This window comes from Microcebus murinus, chromosome 14 (assembly GCF_040939455.1).
Source record: "Microcebus murinus isolate Inina chromosome 14, M.murinus_Inina_mat1.0, whole genome shotgun sequence".
Lineage (NCBI taxonomy): Eukaryota > Metazoa > Chordata > Mammalia > Primates > Cheirogaleidae > Microcebus > Microcebus murinus.
In genome coordinates, this window is record NC_134117.1 from 78,306,777 (window position 1) to 78,324,726 (window position 17,950).

Consider the following 17,950-nt stretch of genomic DNA (forward strand, 5'->3'; position numbering starts at 1 on the left):
AGCACTTGGAACTCTATGTCTCCTTTTTTAAAAAAGGGAAACTGAGAAAAAAGTTGGGAAGTAACTTACCCCAGGTCATCAGCTAATCAGTAGGAAAGCAGGGAGCTAAGGCCAGGCTTGCAAGATTCCTCATACCACTGGTAATTGCCAGGACACAAGGGTTTTAAGAGGCCTCCAGAGAATGGAAGTAATCTGTGATGAGGTCCTAAACTTTATAGTTATTTGAATTTTTCACTAGTAAAAAGATGGAAAACCAAGAAGAGGCTTCTGAGTTAGTGGCCTCCGTGAGCATTGTGTGGTGTAGCAGGAAGTCTGGGAGAGATGGGATGAGACTGCAGGGTCTCCTCCCACCAAGTGTTCATTTGGATTCCACGCTGAGATTTCCTGATGCTGTGAGAAGGAGATCCTCCATGTGTCCCTGAGCAGCCATCTGTGTGGGGACACAGCAATAGCAAGAGCATTCTGATTCTGCCATGCTGCTCATGTTTTTGAAATGGTGACCACATGCAGAATCCTGATGTTAGGCGCTAAGAGAAAAAAAAACCACATCAGACATGGGTCTATCTTTGAGGGAGACCCCTACTCTGGGGTGTGGCTCACCTGGTGGGTGTCTTGGGTGCTGCCTCTGATGGAGAGAAGGCATCTGCCATGAGTGACTCACCAAGCAGGTAGCAGACCTCTCCTGCCTGGACGGTGGCCGCTGTTGCTCAACCCCAGTTCGACTCAGGCATATGGCTCTCTGCTGGGACCAGCATTGAAGGCTGGGGGATAAGTGGGGCAGGTCTGGTCATGCCTTCAAGGAAACTGGGATCCAACGAAGTGGCTCTGGTCAGGACCAAATGGATAGAGATGTGCTTGTCAAGATAGAAAGATTCTGGCTTCACGTTTTCAGGCAATGTTTACACCTTGAATCTCCTCTATACTAACTACCCTCGCCGAAACTTAATTGACTAGTAGCCCACTGACCTCGCATTCTGGAACAGGCTATGAAGTTGTTGTGTGATACTGCAAGCCGACTGCCCACCCCAGCGCTTTGGGCACCCAGTGGAGAGCTCAGGGGCAGGTGTGGGGCAGGCGGCCGCTCCTGGGGAACACAGTGCTCAGTGGCTCAGAGTAGGGACAGGACTCGGACAGCTGTAGGCGTTAGAGGCCTTGGAGAGAGGCACGCGCAGGCCGGTGGACAGCCCCCAAGGGAATGCATGGCGGGGTCCCAGTGCGCAGGCTCGCGCGAGCAGCCGGGATTGGACGGCGGCGAGGGCGGGGCTGGCGCAAACGCAACGGCGAGGCAGCTGGGGGCGGGGCGCGGCGGGGCGGTTGGGCGGAGCGGACGCCCAGGTGAGGCGAGGCCGGGCGCGGGGAGGCGGGGAGGCGGGGAGGCGGGCGGGAGGCCGCGGCTGGGCGCACTCTGGCCCCCAGGAGGGCGGCCCGAGGGCCGAGCGCCGCCGCCCGGCGCCTGCCCGCGGCCTGGGCGGAGGGAGGGCGTCTGGCCAGGCCGCGGGCGACTCAGCCGGGGCGTGATGCCCAGCTGTTCTGTGACATGTCCGGGGGCCAGTGTGTGACAGGTTTGGACAGGGGACACTTTGGCCCTGCGGCGGGGAAGGCCTTGAGCCCGCTGAGGGCGCGGGTGCCACATGAGGGTGAGAAGCCGAGATCCGGGGTGACTGACGCGGGCTCGGGAGGTTTGGCGCCGAGAGCCCCATTCTGACTCGCAGGCAGTGAGGTCGAGGCACCTGCAGAGACACAGCGTTGGTTCGTCGCCCATCCAACTACTTTGAGCACATCCTGTGCGCCAGGCACCGTTCTCGAAGCTGGGAATATCGATGACCGAGATAGGCAAGGTCTCCTGCCTTCACGGAATTGTTAATATGTTTGTTACGGGTGGGAGAGAGCCAGACAAGGCCGAGTCCGTGACTCAAGGAAGACATATTTTGGATATATTAGGTTTGAGAGCTTAGTTGTTTTTTCCGATATTCAACATACAAACAGCATAGTTGGAAAGAATTTTACAGTGAACTCTGTGCACCTCCCACGTAGAGACTACCTTTAATATTATTTAGCTACACTTCATGTTATCTGTTCATCTATCTGTCCCTCTCCATTTACTGAATTGCTTGAACAAATCATTATTCCTTGGTAAAATACATATAACATAAATGACCTACTAGATTTTTAAGTTGAGATGTCAAATAGGCTGTTAGAAAGTTGAATTTGAAGCCTTTTGGGGGATGTCAGGGCTACAGCTATCCTTTGGAATCCTCACTTACAGATGGCATTTAAGCTAGGCTGACAGTGTACACAAAACAGGGGAGGGAAAGCTAACAAACTGAGGGGGTGTGGTCAACCATGTTGAATGCTACTGTATAAGATGGTCTTACAATTAGGAGGATTATAATCATTTTAACAAGAGCAACTTTAGTGGAGTAGAGGGGCTTACAGTCGAGTGGAATTTTTTAAGATAGAAGAAACTAGAGTATGTTTACATGCCAATGTGATTAAACTAATAGAAAGGAAGAAATGTGCAGACGAAAGAGGTGAACATTGCAGGCGAAAGTCTTTGAATACGTAAGAGAGGAAGAGACCACAGAACTGGTGGGTGGGTGGTTGGTTTTGAAATGAGCAGGGACACTTAAGCTGATGCAACTAGAGAGGAAGCTGAGACTATGGATGCAGATGCAGGTAGGTGGCAGAAGGAGGGTCTGTGTAGGCAGTCACGGGCTAAGAGGGAGGGCGGCAGGGGCGAGAAGAAGTGTTGGAACTGGGAGGAGAGCCTAGTGACATAGTCCTAGAGAGTGGGAAAGCCAGCTTACTAGGGGAATGGAGCTGAATTGCCAGGCAGTGTTGAGTGCCCACTTGAGATGTATAGTCATGAATTTAAAGTGAGACCAACCAGAGTGTTTGTGTGATTTTCAGCAGTAATATTCGACCTTGGTAGGGTGTTGTGAGGATTAAATAAGGTAATGCATGTAAAGCATTTAATAGAGTCCCAGACGGAGGATGAATGTAACCTCTTTTTATTTGCATTCTCATTTTGTTTTTCTTTTCTGTTTATACAAATGTGACTGAGGACAGGTGACATTTACCACCTGATAGAATCTTTTGTGGCATGTTCTGCAAATGAACCAGAGTCAGCTGCACTTCCCAGCCACTTGGAATTCTGGCTTCTGATGTGGTTACATTTGTTTATACAGCTGGATGACTGAGGGTGTTTGTATTTTAGAGCCATTGTCCTGGACTGGATGGGTTGGGGTTTGTCGCAGTTAGAGTTCTTATGTTTTTCTGAAAATCTTTTATTACTGCATTTCATATTGGATCTGATGTACTGGCAAGCCACAGAATCTACTGATCTAATATAACCAGGAAAAACAGACAATCATTTCTTCCTGACCACTTGGGCTGTATTAAGATGCAAATAATCATAAAGGCTGACATTGACATAGCTCTTAAAAGTGCTAAGGGCTTTTCTAAGCAGGTCACATCCAGGATCTTGTTTAATCCTCGCCTCATCTCTACTTGGCAGGTTCTATTATTATCCCTATTTTTCAGATGCAAAAATAAGCTCCAGGAGGTTAAGTAATTTGCCCAAAGTACACATGGTCTGATCTCCAGTTTCTAGTTTCTTTTGTAGACTTTTCTTTAAAAAAATAAAAAAAACCAAACAGCTTGTCGACCATTCATCTACACTGTAGTGGAGTACTTAAGGTATTGTGCTCTGAAGTCATATTGCCTGGGTTCAAAAACTGCCAATTACTAGCTATGTGACTTTGGGCAAATCATTTAACTTCTAATTACCTTTGTTTCTTTTTTTATAAAATGGGAATAATAATAGTACCTGCCTGATAGGGTTATTGTTTTGAGGATCACATGAGTTACTATATTTAGTATGCCTAAAATAGAGCTATTTTCATCACCTGCCTTGTAGAGCTACCATGGTGCTATATGTACTGATTAGTTGGTTCTGTCAAAATCATTCTCTAAGTGTCCCACTATTATGTCTAGACAGAGTTTTAAAATTGTAGGGAACTATATTACTACTTCTACCTCAGGGGTCACCTTCCATCCTCTGATTTTATCTCTCTGAGAGAAGTAAACATAACAGTTTGCTTCTTGGTGCAGAAAATAACTCAGATTTCATTCAGACTCATCTGATCAATGGGGTTTGTTACATTAATCCTGGCATTGCGTACCACTTAACAAAGGGGAATAAGCCTGGGAGGGTAATGTGATTCCATGTTGCTGTTCCCAGATTGGCAGCCCATTAGAGGGATTTGGTTAGAAAGACTGGTGTAGCCAGTAGTGGGCACGGCACACAGTAAATGGTGTGAGTTAGTGAGCTACACATAAAAGTGTTCTGAAAAGATCTGTAAAATCCTAAGAGTTACTGTGATGTGTCAGTTACTGATTAAAAGCTGTTGGCAGGCTTGGCATTTGAGACCAGTGAAAGTTCTAAATGATCTTTGCTTTGATATACAACAGGGAGAGTAAATGCATGATAGAAAGTAGTGGTTCCCAGTGAGTTTGCACCAGAATCGCCAGTGGGGAGCTTTATGAAGGTTGGTGGATGGTGGCCTCCACTTCCACAGATTCTGAATTAGTAAGTCATGCTAGGCTTCTGGAATCAATCTGATTTTTGAGAGCTCTCCATGTGACTCTGATGTACAGTTAGCATGGGATATCATTAGTGCAAATCAGTGTGCTTTTCAGCCCTGTGTGTTAGAGTCACCTTTCAATCATCTTTTCAAAAGACACTGATGCTCTAGAGCCCCCAGGGTTTGTGATTTCATTGGCCTGGGTGAGGTCTGGACATTGGTAGTCTTAAAAAAAACTTCTCAGGTGATTCTAATGTGCAGGTGAGTTTGAGAATCACTGGCATAAATACTCAGCTAGATTTCCCTCCATAGTTTAGTTATGCCTGAATTTAAAATAGCATCTTATCATCAGGAAAATGAAAAAATGAGCATTTCTGAACTTCCCCAATGCAAATGTTCACTCTAGTAATCAGGTAACTATGAAAGATGTGAATTGATGATTAAATTAGCATTTCTCACAGTAAGCAATGAAGATTTGATCAAGTTTACCATAGGGAAGAGAATTAACATTTACTGAGAGTTTTATGTATAATCTCAGTCTTACAGAGACTCTGGAAGGTATGTATAAATATTATTCCCATTTTGTGGATGAGAATTCTGAGGCTGAGAAAGGTTACTTGCACATATACTTAAGTGGGCTGAGGTGGGCATATACCTCACCAGAAAAGAATAGAGGTGTGTGCAGTTTGAAGCCTGGGTTCCATTTCCTCATTGGTTCTCAACTGTGCATATTGGGATCACCTTGGGAACTTTAAAAGTGTTCCATGCTGGGGTCACATTCTCAGAGATTCTGATTTTATTGGTCTGGTGTGGCCTGAAATTGGGATTTTTCAAAGTTTTCTAGCTAATTCTAATGTGCAGCTGAAATTGAGGATCATGTATTACACCAGGAGTCCTCAAACTTTTTAAACAGGCAGCCAGTTCACTGTCCCTCAGACCGTTGGAGGGCCGTTGGAGAGTGTGGCACACATTCCACACATGTGCACTGTGGGCCGGGGATGAGTGGGCTGCTAAGCAGGACAGGCAGCGGCAGCAAAAACACCCGGCCGGCCAGGTAAATATCCTCGGCGGGGGCTGCATGTGGCCCTCGGGCCATAGTTGGAGGAAGCCTGTGTTATACTATGCATCCTCTTTTACACCGACAAATGTCCCTCTGTAGACTGCTATGACTGGGTTCCTTGTCTCCATGCATTCACTGAGTTATCTTAGTGTCTTTTTCCCACTCCTTCCTGCCTTTTAATAAATAAGTGCTGATTGCCCACTTTGTGCATGACACTCTTCCTGGTGCTGGGGTGACACAGTGGTGACAGTGGTGACAAGACAGACCAAGTTGCCAGCCTCATCGCATTTCTGTTGGTGAGAGAGGATAGATAATAAACATGTGAGCACATATGCATGGACTTACCTACATAAGCAAACTTTAAGGTAATAGAAAGTGCTTTTGGGAAAAATAAAGTAGATTAATGAGCAGTGATCCTGACAGCAATGCCTGAGAGTTCCACTTGCTCTATATCCTCACCTGAACACACTCCATATTGGTTTGTATGTGTGTGTTTGATGTAAGCCCCTCTAGCAAGTATGTAGTGATATCTCATTACAGTTTTCTTTTGCAATTTTCTGTTTACTAGTTGTGTTGAACATCTTTTGATGTGTTTATTTGCGTTCTGTATTTCTTTTTTGGTGAAGTATATGTTCAAATCTTTGGGCTTTTTAATTTAATATTGGGTTGTCTTATTTTTTGAGTTGTAAGGGTCTATGTATTTAGGATATAAGCTCTTCTTCAGATATGTATTTTGCAAATATTTTCTCCTGGTCTGTGGTTTGACTTTGCATTTTGTTAATGTTGTCTTTTGAAGGGCAGAAACTTTCAATTTTTGTGAAATCCAGTTATCAATTATTTCTTTTGTGGTTTGTGCTCCTTAGTCTCCTAAGAATTTGTGCCTAATCCAATATCACAAAGGTTTTTGCCCAGATTTTCATCTAGAATTTTTATAGATTTAGGTTTTGCATTTGGGTCTATTTTGAGTTGATTTTCTTACATAGCCTAAGTATGGGGTGAAGTTCATAATTTTGTATATGGATATATGGATATCCCATTTTTCCAATATCACTTGTTGAAAACACTATCCTATCCCCATTGTATTATCTTGGCTCCTCTCCCCCAAATCAGTTGGCCCTATGTGTGAATTATTTCTGATCTCTCTATTCTCCTGAGGTATGTGTCTGTTCTTATACTAATACCACATTGTCTAGATGTTCCCTTTCTCCATTTCTGTTCATTATAAGGAGGTCCTAGTCAGTGAAGTAAAGGAAAAAAAAGTTATAAAGGTACACAGATTAAAAAGGAAGAAATGAATTTGTCTTTATTTACAGACATGATTGTTTGCACAGGAAATTCCAATCTACAAAAAAGCTACTAGAAATGATAAGTGACTTTAACAAAGACACAGAATTAGGCCAGTATACAAAAATTAATTGTACTTGTCAATCCTAGCATTGAACAATTGGAAATTAAAAAATACCATTTACAATGGCATCAAAAACATGTAAAACTTAGGGATAAATCTAATGAAGTTCTGTGATAATTGAATACTGAAAACAATAAAACATGGAAGAGAGATATTAAAGAAAACCAAATAAATAGAGAAATATATTGATTCCATTTGATAGTATTTACTTGAGGATTTTTCTGCATCTATATTCATGGGGGATATTGGCCTGTAAAGACATTGGTCTATCATATCCTTGATTTTGGTATCAATGTTAATGGCGGTCCCATAAAATTAGTCCCATAAAACTTTTCTGTTTTCTAGAACATTTTGTGTAGAATTGTTATTCTTCCCTAAAGGTTTGGTAAAGTTCAGCAGGGAGCCATGTAGGCCTAGGGTTTCCTTGTGTTGGTTTTATACTATGGACTGAAGTTTTAAAAACTATATATTGCTGTTCAGATTATATATGCTACTCAGTTCTTTTTGAGTGAGCTTTAATACTTTGTGTCTTTCAAGAAAGTACTCCTTTTCATCTGTGTTTTCAAATTTAGCATATAGTTGCTTATAATACTTGCTTATCTTTTTAGTGGCTCTAACATTAGGATCTGTAGTGAAGTTCCATTTTTCATTTCATTTCTGGTTTTGGTTATTTGTGTATTCCTATCTTCTCTTCCTCCCTTCCTTTCTTCCTCCTTTTCTTCTTTCCTCCCTCCCTTTCTCTTCTGTCTCTCCCTCTCCCCCTTTGCTCCCCACCCCTTTCCTTCCCTTCAGTAGTCTGTCTAGAGCTGTACTGCTCCATGTAATTATCCCTAGCCACATGTGGCTATTTAAATTTAAATTAATTTAAATAAAACTAAAATAAAAATTGAGTTCCCCAGTCACACCAGCCACATTTTAAAAGCTCAGTTATCACAAGTGACTACTGTATTGGACAGTGCAGTTATAGAATGTTTTCATCATCACACAAAGTTCTATTGGACCTTATTGATCTAGAGATTAGTCATTTTTCTTAATCCTTTCAAAGACTTATTTTTGGTGTCATTGATTTTTCTCTGTTGTTTTTCTATTTTCTATTTCATTGATTTTTACTCTTTATTATTTCCTTCTTTTGCTTGCTCTGGATTTGATTTCTTTTTTAATTTCTTAAGGTGGGAACCTAGATCATTAGTTTGAGACCTCTATTGTTTCCCAATATAAACAATACTGTAAATTTGCCTCTAAATACTGTTTTAGCTGCATCTAAAAATTTTTGATATGTTGTATTTTCACCTTAATTCATTTCAAAATATTTTATAATTTCCTTTATCATTTCTTCTTTGAAGTGGGAGTTACTTAGAAATACATTGTTTAATTTCCAAATATTTGAGAGCTCTTTCTGTTGATTTCTATTTTTATTCCATTTTAGAAAACATATTTTGTATTTCAGTTTAAATTTTTTATGATTTGTTTTTAGGCCCGGAACATCTTCTATCTTTGTAAATGTTCCATGTTCATTTGAAAGTAATACTTATTTTGCTGTTTGGTGAGCTAAAAGTTAGGTCAAATTGATTCATAGTGTTGTTCATGTCTTCTATTAATATATCCTTATTGAATATTGTCTACTTTACTTTGACAATATTGTGGATTTTTCTGTTTTTCCTTTCAGTTTTTGTTTTATGACTTTTGAAGCTATATTGGGTACATATACATTTAGAATTGTTACGTATTTTCATCATGTAATGCCTCCGTTTATTTCTGGAAATATTTTTTCATTTTTTAAAGTCTGTGTTGTCTGATGATAATATAGCCATTCTACCTTCCTTTTCTTTTTTTTATTTTCCATTTATTTATTTATTCATTTTAGGGACAGGGTCTTCCTCTGTCACCCAGGCTAGAGTGCAATGGCATGATCATAGCTCACTGTAACCTTGAACTCCTGGGCTCAAACAATCCTTCCAGCTTAGTCTCTTTGTGGCTAGGAATACAGGTGCACATTATCACACCCGGCTGATTTTTTAATTTATTGGTAAAGATGAGGTCTCATTATGTTGCTCAAACTACTTTTCTTTTGATTAGTATTTACACGGTTTTTCTTTTTTTGAAGTTTATCAATGTCAAAGCAAATCAAGTGGGTCTCTTTTTCAATCCAATAGGACAGTCCCTGCCTTTTAATTTGAGTGGTCATATATTTACATAATATAATTATTGATATGATTGGATCTTAATCTACCATCTTGCTAGTTTTCTATTTGTCTCATGTGTTTTTAGTCTCTTCTTTTCCCAACCTCTTCTGTCTTACGTGAGGATTTTTTATGCCTCCATTATATCTCTAATTTTGGCTTATGCTACTGCTGCTTTTTCCTCTCCCTGCCCCTTCTTCCTCCTCCTCCTCCTTTTTATTCTTTTTCTTAGTGGTTGCTCTAGACTTCACAATAGTTTATTACATTCTACCCTCAAATGGCATACCATATCACATATATATATATATATATATATATATATATATATATATATATATAACTTATAATAGTGTGCTTTCATTGCTTTCCACTCATAGTTTGTGCTATGATTGCTTTTCTTCTACATTTTACTTCTATGTATGTTATAAACCCCACAATATAATTGTTATTATTTTTGCTTTTTTTTTTCGGCATATTATGGGGGTAGAGATTTTAAGATTTCAATAAATGCCCATTCCCCCCCTCCCCCCACAAGTCTGAGTCTCCAGCATGACCATCCCCCAGATGGTGTACATCTTACTCATTATATATGTATATACCCGCCCCCCTCCCCCCTCCCCCCTGCCCAATATCCTATTACTGTAGTACCTATGTGACCACTTAGGTGCTGTTCAGTTAATACCAATTTGCTGGTGAGTATATGTGGTGCTTGTTTTTCCATTCTTGGGAAACTTCACTTAATTTTATGGGTTCAGGCTCTAACCAGGAAAATATAAGATGTGCTATGTCACCATTGTTTCTTAGAGCTGAATAGTATTCCATGGTATACATATACCACATTTTATTAATCCATTCTTGGATTGATGGGCACTTGGGCTGTTTCCACAGCCTTGCAATTATGAATTGTGCTGCTATAAACATTCGAGTGCAGATGTCTTTTTTGTAGAGTGTCATTGGATCATTTGGGTAGATGCCCAGCAATAGGATTGCTGGATCAAATGGTAGATTCACTTGTATCGCTTTAAGGTATCTCCATATTGCTTTCCACAGAGGTTGAACTAGTTTGCAGTCCCACCAGCAGTGTAGGAGTGTTCCTCTCTCTCCGCAACCACACCAGCATTTATTGTTTGGAGACTTTTTGATAAAGGCCATTCTCACTGGGGTTAAGTGATATATCATTGTGGTTTTGATTTGCATTTCCCTGATGATTAGAAATGTTGAGCATTTTTTCATGTTTGTTGGCCATTCTTCTGTCTTCTTTAGAAATGTTTCTGTTCAAGTCCTTTGCCCACTTTTTAATAGGGTTATTTGATTTTTTCTTGCTGATTTTTGTGAGTTCTAAGTATATTCTAGTTATCAGTCCCTTATCAGATGCATAGGATGCAAAAATTTTCTCTCATTCTGTAGGTTGTCTGTTTACTTTCATGACTATTTCTTTGGCTGTGCAGAAGCTTTGTAGTTTGATCATGTCCCATTTATTTATTTTTGTTGCTGCTGTGATTGCCTTTGCGGAATTCTTCATAAACTCTTTGCCCAGGCCGATGTCTAGGAGAGTGTTTCCAACTTTTTCCTCTAGAATTCTAATAGTTTCATATCTTAGGTTTAAGTCTGTTATCCAGCGTGAGTTGATTTTTGTGAGAGGTGAAAGGTGTGGGTCCTGTTTTAGCCTTCTACAGGTGGCTATCCAGTTTTCCCAGCACCATTTATTGAAAAGGGATTCTTTTCCCCAGCATATGTTTTTGACTGCTTTGTCAAAGATTAGATAGCTATATGAGGATGGTTTTATATCAGGATTCTCGCATCTGTTCCACTGGTCAATATTCCTATTTTTGTGCCAATACCATATTGATTTAATTACTACAGCTTTGTAGTATAGTTTGATATCTGGCATATTAATGCCTCCCATTTTGTTTTTGTTGCCTAGAATTGCTCTTGATATTCGGGGTCTTCTTTGGTTCCACACGAAGCGTAAAATTATTTTTTCTATATCTGTGAAGAATGCTGATAGGATTTTAATAGTTATTGCATTGAATCTGTAGATCAGTTTGGGTAGTATAGACATTTTGATGATATTGAGTCTGCCGATCCACGAGCATGGTATGGATTTCCATCTGTTTACATCCTCTGCTATTTCCTTCCTCAGTGTTTCATAGTTCTCCCTGTAGAGGTCTTTTACCTCCTTGGTTAAGTATATTCCTAGGTACTTTAATTTCTTTGTTGCTATTGTGAAGGGAATTGAGTCTTTGATTTGGTTCTCAATTAGATTGATGTTGGCGTATATGAATGCCTCTGATTTCTGTGTATTGATTTTGTATCCTGAGACTTTACTAAATTCATTGATCAGTTCCAGGAGTTTCTTGGTTTAATCCTTGGGGTTTTCTAGATATAATATCATATCATCAGCAAACAGTGAAAGTTTGATCTCTCCTGCCCCTATTTGGATACCTTTAATTCCATTTTCCTGTCTGATTGCTGTAGCCAAGACTTCCAGCACTATGTTGAACATAAGTGGAGATAGTGGGCAGCCTTGTTGGGTCCAGGTCTAAGTGGGAATGATTTCAATTTTTCCCCATTCAGTATGATGTTGGCTATGGGTCTATCATATATGGCTTGTATCATTTTTAGGTATGTTCCTTCTATGCCTATATTCTTAAGTGTTTGTATCATGAAAGGGTGTTGAATTTTGTCAAAAGCTTTGTATGCATCTATTGAAAGAATCATGTGGTCTTTGTTTTTGCTTCTGTTTATGTGGTGAATTGCATTTATAGATTTACGTATGTTGAACCATCCCTGCATCCCTGGGATGAAGCCCACTTGGTCGTGATGGATTATTTTTTTGAAAAGTGTCTGGATTCGGTTAGCTAAGATTTTGTTGAAAATTTTTGCATCTATATTCATTAGGGATATTGGTCTGTAGTTTTCTTTTTTTGTTGTATCCTTTCCTGGTTTTGGTATCAGAGTAATATTTGCTTCATAAAAGGTGTCGGGGAGGTTTCTGTTCTTCTCGATGTTGTGGAATCGTTTCTGCAAGATAGGTACTAGTTCTTCTTTGTAAGTGTGGTAAAATTCGGGTGTGAAGCCATCTGGACCGGGACTTTTCTTTTTAGGGAGATTTTTAATTGCTGTTTCTATTTCAGCTGTTGAGATTGGTCTATTCAGGGAATCTATTTCTTCCTGGTTGAGCCTAGGGAGGGTGTGTGTTTCTAGAAATTTGTCCATTTCCTCCACATTTTCCAGTTTGTGTGCATAAAGATTTTTGTAGTATTCATAAATTATATCTTGTATGTCTTTGGGATCAGTTGTGATATCTCCTTTTTTGCTCCTGATGGAGCTTATTAGAGATTTCTCTTTTCTGCTTTTCGTTAGCTTAGCCAATGGTGTGTCAATTTTGTTTATTTTTTCAAAGAACCAACTTTTTGTTTTATTAATCTCCTGAATAGCTTCCCTGTTTTCAATTTCGTTTAGTTCTGATTTGATCTTGTTGATTTCACTTCTTCTGCTGGGTTTGGGGTTGATCTGTTCTTCCTTTTCCAGCTCTTTGAGTCGTTTCATTAGATTGTCTACTTGTGATCTTCTTGTCTTTTGGTTATAGGCATTTATGGAGATAAACTTTCCTCTCAGAACTGCTTTAGCTGTGTCCCAGAGAAATTGATAACTTGTCTCTCCATTGTCATTTTCTTCGTAGAATTTTTTTATTTCCGTCTTGATTTCTTCATTTATGAAGTAATCATTTAGTAGGAGGTTGTTTAATTTCCTCGTTTTTGTGTAGAAATGTGAGTTTCTGTTAGGGTTGATTTCTAGTTTTATTCCACTGTGATCTGAAAGGTACATGGTATGATTTCTATTTTTTAAAATTTCTTGAGATTTACTTTGTGTCCTAGGATATGGTCAATCTTAGAGAATGTCCCGTGAGCTGATGAGAAGAACGTATAATCAGTGGATTTGGGGTAGAATGTCCTGTAGATGTCAGTCAGACTCAATTGTTCCTGGGTTTTGTTTAAGTTCATTATTTCTTTATTAATTTTCTGTTTGGAGGATCTGTCTTGTGCCGTCAGTGGGGTGTTGAAATCTCCGGCGATTATGGAGTTGCTATTAATCCATTTGCTTAGATCCAGTAAGGTCTGCTTTATGAAACTGGGTGCACCTAAGTTGGGTGCATGTATATTTTAAATTGTTATCTCTTCTTGTTGAAGTGTGCCCCTCACCATTATATAATGACCCTCTTTGTCTTTCACTACTTTTATTGGTTTAAAAATGAAATCGTCTGAAATTAGAACTGCCATGCCAGCCTTCTTTTGGCTTCCACTTGCCTGGAATACTGATCTCCACCCTTTTATTTTTAGTCTATATGCATCCTTGCAGGTTAGATGTGTTTCCTGAAGACAGCATATACTTGGCCTGTATTTTCTTATCCATTCAGCCAGCCTATGTCTCTTGAGTGGAGAGTTTAAGCCATTCACATTTGTTGAGAGAACTGAAAGCTAAGGTAGATTATTGTTCATTCTGTTGGGTTGGATGTTGGTGCTTTGATTTCTCTCTAGAGCCATTGTATTATCTGGCCTTTAATCTTTGGGTTTTGGTTGTTTTTATATTCATGAGTTTTATTATGGTGTTCTGTGCGTAACACTGTTTTGAGTACTTCTTGTAGGGCTGGTCTTGTCTTGGTGAATTCTCTGAGACTTTGCTTGTCTGAAAATGTCTTTATGTCTCCTTCATATATGAAGCTTAGTTTTGCAGGGAATAATATTCTAGGCTGGGCATTGTTTTTGTTTCAAAAGAGTGAGAGTGGGGCCCCATTCTCTCCTTGCTTGTAAAGTCTCATTAGAGAAGTCTGGTGTTATTCTAATTGGCTTTCCCTTGTATGTCACTTGCTTCTTTCATCTTACAGCTGTTAGAAGGGCCTCTTTTGTTGATACTTAGGTCAGTCTGAAGACTGCATGTCGTGACGTCTTCCTGTTTGCATTGAATTTCCCAGGGGTCCTCTGAGCTTCTGAACTTGCATATTGAGATTTTGAGGAAGGCCTGGGAAATTTTCCTCTATTATATTTTCAAACAGCTTGTCCAACCCTTGAGTGTTGTCTTCTTCCCCTTCTGGTAACCCTATGACCCTCACATTAGGTTTCTTCACATAATCCCACATCTCTTGTAGGCTTTGCTCTTTTCTCTTGTTTCTCTGCTTTGTCTCTGTGACGGTTTTATTTAGTTGGAGGATGTTATCTTCAATCTCTGAGATTCTTTCTTCTGTTTGATCTACCCTGTACTTGAGACTTTCCACTGTATTTCATAGTTCCCTGAATTGATTCTTCATTTCCAGGAGTTCGGTTAAAGTTTTCTTCATTGTGTCTATTTCTTTAGTGAACTTTTGTTTTAAGTTCTGGAAGCTTTTTGTGGTTTCTTTGTGTTGGTTATTGAGTTGTTGTTGCAGGTCAGTGAGTGTTCTTATGATCCACATACGAAATTCCTCTTCTGTCATTTTGGTAGCTGATTTTGTTTGGTGTCCCTTTCTTGGGGGCTGGTGCTCCTCTTTGGGGGTGTGTTTTCTGTTTGGTTCTTTATATTTCCTGAGTTCCTTCACTGATTTCTTCCCATGCCGATCAGTTGTTGTTTCTCTCCTTTAGGCTTTTGTTTGGGTATTCACACACCTTGTTTAGTTTCTGAGCTGTTAGGTGGTGCCTGTGTGTGAGATTCGACCACTCCCTGTATAATGAGTCAGTGGATGCCTTGAAAAGGCTGTGCAGGATGCCGGCCCTGTCAGTAGGTGGCGCTTGCTTAGTGGAACAGGCTATGCTGTTGTTTTTGTGTCCTGTTATCAGCACTTGTTCTGGGCAGAGCTGTGTTGAGTAAGCCTGCCCTCAGGCACCACCAGTGCCGTTAGCAGGGGTCAAAGTTCTGTTCTTTGCTTCCAGGAAAAGCTGTCAGGGCAGGGCTGGAATGGTCCAGTTCAGCCAGAAAGTCTGCATGTGGGGGTGGAGCTGTCTGAGACCCGCAGTCTGGAGCGGGCTTCGCTTCTTTCTACCCTCCCCCACTCCGCAGCTACTCCTTGGCCTCTGCCAGCAAGCCAGACCACACGCCACCAGGCTTCCCTGGACTGTGAATCTGGAGGGGAGGTTCCCTGCGCAGGAAAGCCACCTGGGCTGGGCATACGGCCTCCTTTTGGGAGGAGGGTTGCCCTCTAGGATGCTGATCTGCCCCTGAAGTCACACACACCTCAGTAGGCTGTTCATGTATATTCCTTCTGTGTCCCAGGCAATGCTAGACCTTGGTGCACGGGATCTGGTCTGCAGGTCCGAACTGTGGGTCCCAGAGTTCAAACTGTATCCCCCCCAGGGAGAGGAGTGCCGTTCCCAATTCACCCACACGGAGCCCAAGCTGGGTCTGTGTCTCTCAGCCTCTGAGTCTGCACTGTTCTCCTGGAAACACCCTGCCAGCAGCACCTGTGAGGGCTGGCGGGTAGGGAGCTCACAGTCTGAGTTCCTCTGAGTCAGCTGTAGGGTCCCAAAAGGGAAGGTCCCGTTCCCTGGAGGTGCCTCTGGCTGGTGGCTGTATTGTCTCTCTGGGCAGCCGCGGGTAGGGTCGGTGGAGGGGAGGAGGAGGCAATATGGCGCCTGCCACACGGCTCGGGTCTGTGCACACGGAGGTGCCGGGTGGTAGTTGGAAGCCTGGTGCCGCGTCCGCTACAGGCTCACCACTGGCTGGCGGCGGCGGTCTCTGGGCTGGTGTCCGCAGGTCTCTCCACCCGTTGGGGAGCTCTCCAGCTGTCCCAAATGCAGGGGAGGGGAAACGGCAAATCCACCTACCCTTGCCGCTGGTCTCCAGGCTGCGCTGGTGGTCTCAGCCTCCAGTTCTCCTCCGCAGCCTCCTCCCGTGGAGTCCCCCAGGGTCTCAGGTACCCCTCCTTCCGGCCCTCATCCGCTGTATGCTCGTCTTCTTGCTTCTTTTTTCTAATTTCTGCTAGAATCTGTCTTTTCTGCAGAGACACTCTGTCTGGCGGTGTTTCTCGTCCGCCATCTTGATCTACCCACCTATTATTTTTGCTTTAGGTAGTCAATCATCTTTTTAAAAATTTCTGTTCTCTTGGATTTTTAAAAATTTATTTTATGGACTATGTTTTAGAATAGTTTTAGATTTACAGAAAAATTGAGCAGATACTACAGAGTTCCCATGTATTCCCTTACCCTCACAGTTTTCCTTCCTATTAATATCTTGCATTAGTTGGGTACATTTGTTATAATTAATGAACCAATAATCTATACATTATCATTAACTGAAGTCCATAGTTTACATTAGGGTTTATTTGTACTATATATCTCTATGGGTTTGACAAAGTATGTCATCTATGACTATATATCTATGACTATAGTATCATATAAAATAGTTTCATTTCTTAAAAATCTCCTATGCTTTATCCATTCTTCCACTTTTCCCTCTAAACCTTGTGAACAACTGACCTTTTTGCTATCTCTACCTTTGCTTTTTCTACAATGTCGTATAGTTGGAATTAGATAGTATTTAGCCTATTCAGATTAGCTTTTTTCCCTTAGCAACATTCATTTAAGGTTCCTCCATAGCTTATTATGGCTTGATCATTTCTGTTATCATTGAATAATGTTCCATTATATGATTATACCATAATTTGTTTATCCCTCAAATATTGAAGCATATCTTGGTTGCTTCTAGTTTTTGGTGATGATGAATAAAATGGCTATAAACATCTGAATGCCATTTGTTGTTATTTAGGAATAGCTTCCTTTATAGAAGTGGATAACACAGTCATTACTGCCCCATCACAGGGCAGTGGTTTTCCACTTTTCACTTCATATCTGGCTTTGGGGACCACAGAGAAAGGAGAAGGTGGGCACGATGAGCTGAGGGAGGGAAGAATTTCAGATGTGGAGAACTTGCTTTTTTTTTTTTTTTTTACCAGCCTGCAGAGAGAGAGAGCTCAGGGTTCAAAGTGTTAAGTGATGTAAAAAGCTCTAGAATATTTGGTTTCTTTTCTCCCTATTAACTTCTTACAGGGAGGATTCCTGCTGAGGATAGGAGAGTAGGAACATGCCTTTTCTTTTTTCTCTGATTGTGTGCTTCTAAAAGTTGCTATATGGAGCTCTCAGTTCAGAGAAGAATATTATAACCATAGCATATGATCTTCAGTGTTTTAAGGAGAGAGTTTATGGACTTTAAAAATTTTGTCCCTGAAAAAATCCATTTTGCTGATAGCACTGTTCTAAATCTTTTATTTTACATATTAGATGACTAAAGATATCCCTTTAGGGATATGTGGATGCATGGACATAATTTAAGTGAAGTCAGGACGTTCTCTCTCTCGCGCGCGCTTCTTTATGCTCCTTAATTTAGTTGCCTTCCCTGCCCTTTAGGTGACTTGTTGGTTTTTTTTTTTAGGATACTGCTATTAAAATGTTCATAGCTTATAAGAATTGGTTTGAAATTTGAGTCTTGAGGGAATAAGTAGGGTAGACATGTTGGAAGGAGAGTGTGAGTCTCAGGTGGGACAGACATGGTGTTTTACAGTTTTACTTGGAACCTGCCTCAGTTTAATAATCTTTTATTGAATCTGTAAGTTTGGGGCCTTATTTATATATGGCCATTGATTATACATTAGAAGGCATTTGTCTGGAATTCCTCTCTTCATCATAGAACAAGCTAAATTTTGTTAGACAGGTGCATTTTCATTTTAAGAGGATATTAGCTTCTTACT

At 40.8% G+C, this 17,950-nt stretch overlaps 1 protein-coding gene and 1 long non-coding RNA gene across 9 annotated transcripts in view; one reads left to right on the forward strand and one right to left on the reverse strand.

Moving 5' to 3' along the window:
• Positions 1 to 200: 200 nt before the first annotated feature.
• Positions 201 to 1,039, reverse strand: LOC142875594 (uncharacterized). Its single transcript, XR_012922923.1, has 3 exons — positions 967 to 1,039; positions 601 to 825; positions 201 to 527 (listed from the first exon to the last, which is right to left on the reverse strand). It is a non-coding gene; the product is annotated as an uncharacterized LOC142875594 (long non-coding RNA).
• Positions 1,040 to 1,284: 245 nt separating this feature from the next.
• The window catches only part of LOC142860948 (tyrosine-protein phosphatase non-receptor type 20-like), a 140,856-nt gene continuing 124,190 nt past the window's right edge, over positions 1,285 to 17,950 (forward strand). For 2 of the 8 annotated variants that reach the window (XM_076010327.1, XM_076010325.1), the window contains exon 1: positions 1,290 to 1,335. The gene's annotated coding sequence lies outside the window, so the exon portion shown is untranslated. Of the gene's footprint in view, positions 1,336 to 1,373; positions 1,839 to 17,950 lie in introns of those variants that run through there. The other 6 variants (XM_076010323.1, XM_076010322.1, XM_076010324.1 and 3 more) reach the window with 4 other exon arrangements.